This window comes from Semicossyphus pulcher, unplaced genomic scaffold, assembly GCF_022749685.1.
Source record: "Semicossyphus pulcher isolate SPU_LCO1_2020_fin unplaced genomic scaffold, fSemPul1.0.p SCAF_3, whole genome shotgun sequence".
Lineage (NCBI taxonomy): Eukaryota > Metazoa > Chordata > Actinopteri > Labriformes > Labridae > Semicossyphus > Semicossyphus pulcher.
In genome coordinates, this window is record NW_027211704.1 from 24,228,125 (window position 1) to 24,237,740 (window position 9,616).

Genomic DNA, 9,616 nt, shown 5'->3' on the forward strand with positions numbered 1-9,616 from the left:
ATTTTCCTCCCTGACGGTCGCTTTCCTCTATTTTTGAAGTTGTACCTGTAGTCATTGATCTTTTCTTTGTTTTTTCAGCCACAGTAAATTACCGTTTACTCGCAACATTTAAAGAAACCAGAAATGCATCCACTTAGCTCTGCCTACCCTCTCTGGCAGACCAACCACTGCTGGGTGATGGAAAACGCGCCACTAACTGGGCGCCGCTTGTGATGTCGCCACAGACACCCAATATTCTACTATATACTGCAAATGCAAAGGCTTTCATCAGTGGGTTATAGGCTCAATCATTGTATTACCTCATTCAGCGATGGATAGTGACAGACAAGCAGAGTGGGATGGCACAACAGAGACCATGGACTGAGTCGCAGACACTGCAGGACCTGGGCGCGCCTCTTGTGGGAGGTCAGCAGGGACAATAGTGCCAGGCAAGGAGTTTACAACTACTAAGGAACCAGACACATACTGACATGAAAGTGCAGATATCGTACTTGATATCGAAGTAGAAGACGGCAAGTTAGGCAGCCCATCGATGCTCAGTGGCACCCAGTTTGGTAGATTGAAGATAGCTCAATGGGTTGTTGTCTGTGTACACAATGCTCTTGTACAGCAGCAGGTATCCCTGGAACTTCTCCGTCATGGCCCACTTGAGTGCAAGAAATTCCAGGTTCATGGAGCTGTAGTTGGACATATTGCGCTCTCTGCTGGCATAAGCCACAGGTCTAACACCACTGTCAGTCTCCTGCGACAGGACAGTCCCCAGACCACTATGGCTGGCATCAACCTCAAAAGGGAGGTTTTAATAATGGCTATTTAAAGAAATTAACAATTATTAAAAATAAGTATTAATTAAAGCCGCAAGCGGCGATGAACGGGCCCTCGCACCCGTGGCCACGTTGGGGCTTGTCGCTGCCGCGGGGTGTGCTGCAGACACGGGGTGCACCTCAGAAGCGGGGTGTGCATGAAGCACAGGATGTGCTGTAGCCACAGGCTCTCCACCAGTAGGGGCTTGGTCAGCATCACCCAAAATTCCTATGTAGACCTGTGCAGGCCAAGACTGTTATCATGCATGTGAAATTAGGAGCTGATCGGACAATCTATGTGAGAGTTAGTACTGGCTCTGCCCAGTAGGTGGCGCTATGACTATGAGCGAAAGAATAATATGTAGATGTGTTCAGGGCAGTACCCTCATGAAACCTGTGAAATTTGGTGGAGATTGGACAATATATATGAGAGTTGATACAGGCTCTGCCCAGTAGGTGGAGCTATGACTGTGAGTGAAAGATTAATATGTAGACCTGTTCAGGCCGAGACTATAATCATGCATGTAAATTTTGAAGCTGATATAACATTGTATGTGAGAGGTAGTACTGGCTCTGCCCAGTAGGTGGCGCTATGACTTTGAGTGAAAAATGTATCTGTAGATGTGTTCAGGGCGGTACCCTCATCAAACCTGTGAAATTTGGTGGAGATTGGACAATGTATATGAGAGTTGATACAGGCTCTGCCCAGTAGGTGGCGCTATGACTATGAGTGAAAGATTAATATGTAGACCTGTTCAGGGCAGTACCCTCATCAAACCTGTGAAATTTGGTGGAGATTGGACAATGTATATGAGAGTTGATACAGGCTGTCACCAGTGGGTGGCGCTATAGGATTGGTAAGGAAAGGAGTGTGTAGATCTGTTCAGGGCGGGACTCTGATCAAGTATGTGAAATTTGGTGCAGACAGGATGAAGTACAGGCGAGTTATCGCAGCCTAAATGTCATGGCGAGGCATCATGGCGAAGGTTATATTCGCCGCGCCGCCAGGGTCACGCCCTCTGTTGTAACCTGACCATGTTTTGTCACAGACCTTAATCAAGGTCTTAAGCGTTTCCTGACATGAATTTGAGGTTAACATGTTTTACCACCTTGGAGGAGGGGCTTGTAGAGTAAAATATTTCACTTCCTGTTTCCAGTAGCGGGCGCTAGGCCTGATGGGAAATATTTTCATGTAATTGTGTTGGGGCTGGGATTCTTGTCTGACATGTGAAATATGAAGAGGATAGAAGACTGTATGTGAGAGTAACAGTGATTTTCATTTTTTGGCATTTTGCCCAAAAAACATCAGACTTTGACCCCCAGCCAAGGCCACGCCCATTCTCAAAAACTCAAGCTTTTGATAACTTTTAATCTTCAATGTGTTGTCAATAAACTGAGCGACTTTGAAAAGTCTGGGAGGAAGTCCCTAGGAGGAGTTCGTTAAAGTATGACCCCTGGAAATCGCCCAAAACACGTCTTATTTTGAAATTCAAAGCAAAATGGCTGACTTCCTGTTTGGTTTGAGGTATGGGTGCAAGAGGCTTTTTAGTGCGTCTTGGGCTGTTCAATATGCTTACCAAATTTCATACACCTAGGTGAAAGTAACCTCTATGGGGAGGCATTTTTGAAAATTTCTAGGGGGCGCTATGGAGCCATTTTGCAACAGTCATCTGCGAAACCCACAAAATATCAAATTTTTCACCAGACCTGATGCACAGTCCAAATTTGATGAGTTTTGGGGCATGTTAAAGCTGCCAAATATGCGATTCATTTGGCACCAGAAACAAAGAAAGAATAATAATAATAATAATAATAATTCCTTCAATTTCAAGAGGTACTCGCACCGCTTCGGTGCTCGGGCCCTAATTATATAAATTATATGATTAATCTACATTAAATCACCTCTGTTTGGGGCACCACTTAACAAAGTTAAGAAAATAACCATCTAATTACCTCTCTAGTCTCATAAAGTATACTAGACTATCAATATAGACTCTGATTAATAATTAACTTAATAACTATAACCTAATTATTTATAGCTAGTAGGTTGAAGAATTTGGAGTTCAAACGCAGAAGAGGTTGGCAGTATTCATTCTTGTGCAACATTAAATAGACAGCATTTTATTTCACACAATGATTTATTTCAAAAGACAATAAAAGCAGAAGTAAAACACCAAACATGTAATCTAACTAATGCTAATATTTACATGTGTAAGTTTGTGGGTGTGTGTGTGGGTGTGTGTGAGAGAAAGAGACAGAGAAGAAGGGTGTGTCTGTCTCAGGACAGGCAGAGACGGAAATGGAGGTTGTGTCCATTAAGAGACCACATGGCTTCAGTGGCAAATAGGGGAGACAAAGAACTCATAAAATGGCTGATTCAAAGATGGCCACTGAATGCTGTCCTTTGTCTCAACTAACTTGCACTGAGCACATGGGACGGATGGAGACCCAGAAAAAGAACCGGGACGTTTAATTCCTGGCTGTTTAGTCTGGTCAAAAGGTCAAAAGGTCAGTCCAAAATATTATATATGTGTAAGTCTTAAGAATGTCGGGTTAGAAAAGAGGGAAGTTAATTTAGCATGCAGACGATGTCTTTGTGTAAGCATAAATAACCTCAACTACAATCAACACCTGACTAAACAGACATTACAACAATACAACTCGGTAACAAATCAAATCAATAACATTGTAATACAGTCAACATTCCTGCTTAGCCGGTACTGTAAGTTATTCTAGCTTTGCCCAGATGTTATGTTACCAGACCGTGGATGGAAAGGCGTTGCTGTGCTGTGTTGCAGCTTATTAGGCCGACGATCCTGTTGCTGGTGGTTCTGGTGAAGTTGCAGTTGTTGTGTTGGTGTCCAATTGGAGGGAAACTGGTCCTTCATTGCTCCATTGTCCTTATTTGAAAAGCTTGCAGACTCTTTCAGCTGCTACTACGGTTACTAGCTCGTGCTGAGTAAACCGGTAATCTTTTCAGCAGGATCTTGCATCGCTGCTGAGGCCTTGCTCTGTTAGCAAGCAATGAGAGCTGTTGAATTGGAGGGAACTGTGGCAGCAGCTCCAACCTTCTTGGAGGGCAGTGGAGAGCTTCTGAGCTTCAAAGCTTCAGAACAAAAAGAACCCCAAAACAATGGTGGTCTTCCGGTTTTACAGACCTGGTCAGGGGGAGGGGTTTTCAGGTGAGGGTGTGAAAACATTTCGCATTTTCGCATTTCGCATATCGCATTTTGGCCTTCCATTTGGAGTCGATCAAGGACCACTTCCAGCTGCTGCAGGTGTTGTTGGACAGAGGAAGAGAAGACAATGACGTTGTCAAGATAGAGCAGCAAGGACTGACCCTACTGATTGCCGAACATCCTCTGCATTACCTGCTGGAAGGTGCTTGGGGCATTACACAAGCCAAAAGGCATGCGATTAAACTGGAAATGGGCAAAGGGTGCACAGAAGGCGGTTTTGGGCCTGTCCTGCTCTGCAACAGGAACCTGGTTATAACCACTGGCGGGGTCTATAGTGGAAAACCAGCGGGCCCCAGAAAGTGCATCCAGACTCTCCCTGATGCTAGAGACTCGGAGCCATGGATGAGAAGGCCTTCTGGATTTCTTTCACTCCACTCAAAAAGTTTGTGCCATTATCACACAGTATTTCATAGAGCTTCCCTCGGTGAGAAATGAATGGCCTAGAGACTGTCCAAGCTCTCTAGGAGGTCCAAAGGTATGCAACGCATTGTAATACATTTGTAGACAATTCCCCACCTCTTCTCATGTCGTCTTTCTATTCTTACAGAGATAACCCCAAACAGTCCACTCCTGTTGAGTAGAATGGTATTTTGAAGAGGCAGCAACGAGAGGGGGGAAGGTCTTTGTCGGTTTTTCCCGACAGTGATGGCACTTGTGGCAGGAATGTTTGTGCTTGTGAATTGCCTCATAGGATGGGCCACCCTGTGAAGGACCTCAGCCATACAAGCTCCTTCCAGGTTGAGAACTTACTAGCAGGGGGAATTTGAGGTCCAAGATTGACTGACACAGTGGGAACAAATATGGATTACTTAAGCTCGCGCTTGTAAGGCTCAAGGTCTCCCGCTGGTATAATAGGCCATTTGTCTGTTTAATGGTAGAGGAAATCAGGGCCACAGAACCACCACTGTGATTCTGTATCTCCAGGGCCAACCCACGTGTGATGTCATCTGCTGAGTTCTTGATTGACTTCACATATCTCCAGCTGTGAACATCAGTCAAGGTTTGAATATCTGAGACCCGTGTTCTCATAAATACTTACCTGACCAGATTTCAGAAATATTTTCAGAACTTGAGGAAATGTTTGGACTGAGTATTTTAAATGAGTTTTGAATTAAAAGGGTTATTTTGAAATTGGTCTTTAATTGCTGCAGTCTAAGGCCTTGTCTACATAGCATGTCTGAGCACTGCATGCCTTCCTGGAGAAAATAAAAAAAAGAATGATGCAATATTCTGCATTAATTGCTATTAATTACTGCTGTATTCATTGAATATCCCATCTAGTAATAATGAATACTGTATATGCATGTGTTAATTAGGGCCGATGCCCCTTTGTACTTCATAGTGGGTTAATAATCGTGCCTCACCAAGTAAAGCCATAACATAATTATATCTTTGTAAATCATTAGCTAATGATTAATTTCACTTTGGGACAATAGCCAGTAGCAACACAAATACATTAACTACAGCCAGCAACTCACAATAAATAAGTAAGAGTAAGAAGCCTGCATACCATCAAGACTTGAGAAATAATTCAAAAATAACTTTTATCATTGATGACAATCATTAGTTTGAAAAAAGCTGCTTATTTGAAATTGGTTTTCAACAGTTTCCAAACACATGCCTTCACCAAAGTAAGAAAACAACAGATTTCTTTGAAGTTCGAAGAAAGAAACACAACTTGTCCTTTTATCAAAGTAGCAACTGCACTAACTGTGATATCTTCAAAAAAGTGAAGTTTGTTTTCAGTCAGTGCTGTTTGGGCACTTTCTGACCAAAACAGCAGACATACAGCATAATCCACAACATGCTTTCCTCTAGTCCCCACTGTGAACGCCACATTGTTGTTTCCATCAAATTGTTTTTTCATTAATAAAACCTCTAACCCAAACAGCTGATCTGATACCGTGTGCTGCATGCGTAGGCCTACAGGGCTGTTGTGCAGAGTGAGACATGATGCCGTGGGAAAGTTTTGACGTCATGTTTGTTTATATGTAGGACTCTTTAAAGTGGCTAAAGTAAGTGGTACTCCTGACCCTATCTGCAGCGGTGCTTATCTTAGCTTTCTTAGGAACTCTGTTCAGCTTCTCCTAACAGGGACCGTACTGACTGTAATCTACTGTTCGTAGTACAATCACTATTGATAAGTACATCATACAACCCCACAACTTTTCCTTTAAGTTCCATTTTGTGGTGTTTTCCGCAATGATAAAGTTACTAATCAGAAGCAGTATTTTATCCATTGTCTCCATTTATCATCTTTCCTTATATATGTAAATATGCCTTAAATCTCATTTGTCTTCATGACATATCTGTGTGGGTCCACAGAGGCTGGCAGAGAGACTTCAGGAGGGATGTGAAAAACGGAGACAATGGCTGTTTCTCAAGTCTCTTAAATTGCATCCATGCATTCCTCACTTGTGTCTTTCACTTGCGTCATAGTCCCTCCCACCAGAGATGCATGGAGAGACGCAAGGAAACCAGGTGAGGATAGACGAAACGATGAAATATGATTTAAGAGACAAGACGTCCTGTCCTCTGAAGCATCACATGCAGCAACGTCCATTTATGATGACTGCGTCAGCTGATCACCGCTGGATCAACTGTCAGTCGGCTTTAACAGCTGTTTGTGTCTGCACACATGTGCACTGTATTAAATCTATTAAAACACACAGTAAGTGTTTTCTCTCTGTATCCTGTTACATGTTTAACAAACACCTGCACACCACACTGTGTCCTGCTTAGAACCATATGGACCTTTTTTACTGGCACATGCTTTTATATTAGCCTTTTATTTATTCATTATTTGCATTCATAATTAGACTACTGATGATCTGATTACGAAAAATAATTACTTTGTAAATACCTTTATGGAGTCATATAAACTATGGAAGTTATTTCTTAGGCTAAAAATCAGGAAAAATAGAAATCACATTATGCTGATCAAGCCGTTACTTGCTGACAGAGAGACTCTGACTTTAATTCATTTATAATAAAATATAACTGGGGAAATAACTGATCATGACAAGAGACCCTTTCTTTAAATTTAAATTAAATTAAATAGACTAGTTCCTAAATACGATCCTAGGTAGTCAAATAACAACTGATATTACCAATGTTGTTTAAAGCCGATTTCAAGGCACCCTGTAAAGTCTGTCCACTGAAACACGATTGATGTTGTGAATTTTCACATCAGTCCGATCAGCTGCAGTGTCCAATCAGTAACTGATATCTAATAAAGGGGACGTGTCAGCCAGTAAAAGACCCCTGTGGAGGCTGCTCTCGTGTATCCTCACTTATCGCTCTTCAGAACTCCCTCCTCGCTCCTCCAAGCAGTGATTTGAGCTTTGAGACGGTCTTCAATATGGCGGGTCTGGAACAACTTCCGGTTCACGCAACGATTGAGGAGCAAGGAAATATCAGATAAGAGACTTGAGAAGCATCCAATGTCCCCTGCTGATTAATTCACACTAATTGATGGAGAAGCATTAGACCACATCGTGTCAGGCCTTTTTAAAACTGTAAGCAGGATACACATCAGTGTCAACCACAGACACTATCAAAATAAGGGATGCACGCACTTTCTGCTACTTAATTCAGACAAAACTGAAGTTATTGTGCTCGGCCCAAAACATCTTAGAGATTCTTTCTCTAATGATATAGCTGCCCTAGATGGCATCAGCCTGGCATCCAGCACTACTGTTAGGAATCTGGGAGTTCTATTTGATCAGGATATGTCCTTCATCTCCCACATAAAACAAATATCAAGGACAGCCTTCCTTCATCTTCGCAACATAGCAAAAATCAGACACATCTCGTCTCAAAACGATGCAGGAAAACAAGTCCATGCATTCGTTACTTCCAGGTTGGATTATTGTAACTCGTCAGGCTGCCCTAATAAGTTACTAAAAACTCTGCAGCTGGTACAAAATGCTGCAGCATGTGTGCTGACAAGAACTAGGAGGAGAGATCACATCTCTCCTGTATTAGCCTCTCTGCACTGGCTTCCTGTAAAATCTAGAATAGAATTTAAAATCCTTCTTCTTATTTACAAAGCTCTTAATGGTCAGGCACCATCATATCTTAAAGAGCTCATAGTGCCATATTACCCCTCTAGAACATTGCGCTCCCAGGATGCAGGCCTGCTTGTGGTACCTAAAGTCTCCAAGAGTAGTGTTGGAGGTAGAGCCTTCAATTACCAGGCCCCCCTCCTCTGGAACAATCTACCAGTCAAGGTCCGGGAGGCAGACACCCTCTCTTCTTTTAAGAGTAGACTTAAAACTTTCCTGTTTGACAAAGCTTGTGGTTAGGGCTGGCTCAGGCTTGGACTAGCCCATAGTTATGCTGCTATAGGTTTAGACTGCCGGGGGGATCTGACACACCAAGCTTCTCTCTCTCTCTCTCTCTCTCTCTCTTTGTGTTTCTCTGTCTCTCTCCCTCTCTCTCTCTCTCTCTCTCTGTCATATTAATGCAGCTCATTAACTCTGTATCTTCTGGTCCCATTAACATTACTAACCACATATCTTCCCGGGAGTTCTTGTGCTCCCTTGTCTTGAAGGTTCCTGGGGATCGTTGCTGCAGACCACCTGCTGCTGTGGACCTGCTCGACTGCAACAACTACTGACATCAGCCTTCCCCATAGTATCATTATTGTTGCTGCTAATGCTAATAGTAGACCTGTTGACTTCAGCTGTTACAATTACGATTACCTCAGCCTTTATCATTACTCTGCTTCTCTCGCTAATTTATTTATATATTTATTTTGCTTATCTTCACCCTAGTCTACCACTATTATTGGCATTGTAACCATAAGTATGTTTCTGTTGTTGTTGTAACAAGAATTGTTGTTGTTGCTCTCTTTGCCTGTCTCTATCCTGCATCTCCTTCTATCCCATTTTCGGCCCATCCAGTCGAGGCAGATGGCTGTTCAACATGAGTCTGGTTCTGCTCGAGGTTTCTGCCTGTTAAAAGGAAGTTTTTCCTTGCCAATGTGCCGAATTGCTAAGTGTTACTCATGGTGATTCATGTTGGGCCTCTCTTTAAATAACTTAACAAAGAGTCGGTCTAGACCTGCTCTTTCTGTAAAGTGTCTCGAGATAACTCTGATTATGATTTGGCGCTATACAAATAAAATTTGATTGATTGATTGATGATATTATCTGCACATTATCTGTTTCTGCAGATAATTTCTTGAAAATGACATATTGTCATTGGCAGATAGGCCTATGTCATTTTTCTGCCGATATTTTCCACTGATAAAATAACGCTTTAATAACTCCTAGATGCTCGATGATTCCCTAAAAAAGCTTGACTTGATGCTTCGACATTAACTCAGCACGAGTGTGCACACACACTGCATTATCAGCAATATACACAAAAGGCCAAAAAGTCACAGAAACTCGAGCCAGTAAATAGAAGTTAAACAACTTTTACAACTCTTAACTAGCTAACAGTTAGCTCACATTCTTCTCATTTTACCGAACTTAACAACATCAAACCCGCCAAAAATACACTTGCGGCCAAAGCTGACGCTAACAGAGTATAACATAAATGTCACTGCAAAACTAACTTACATAC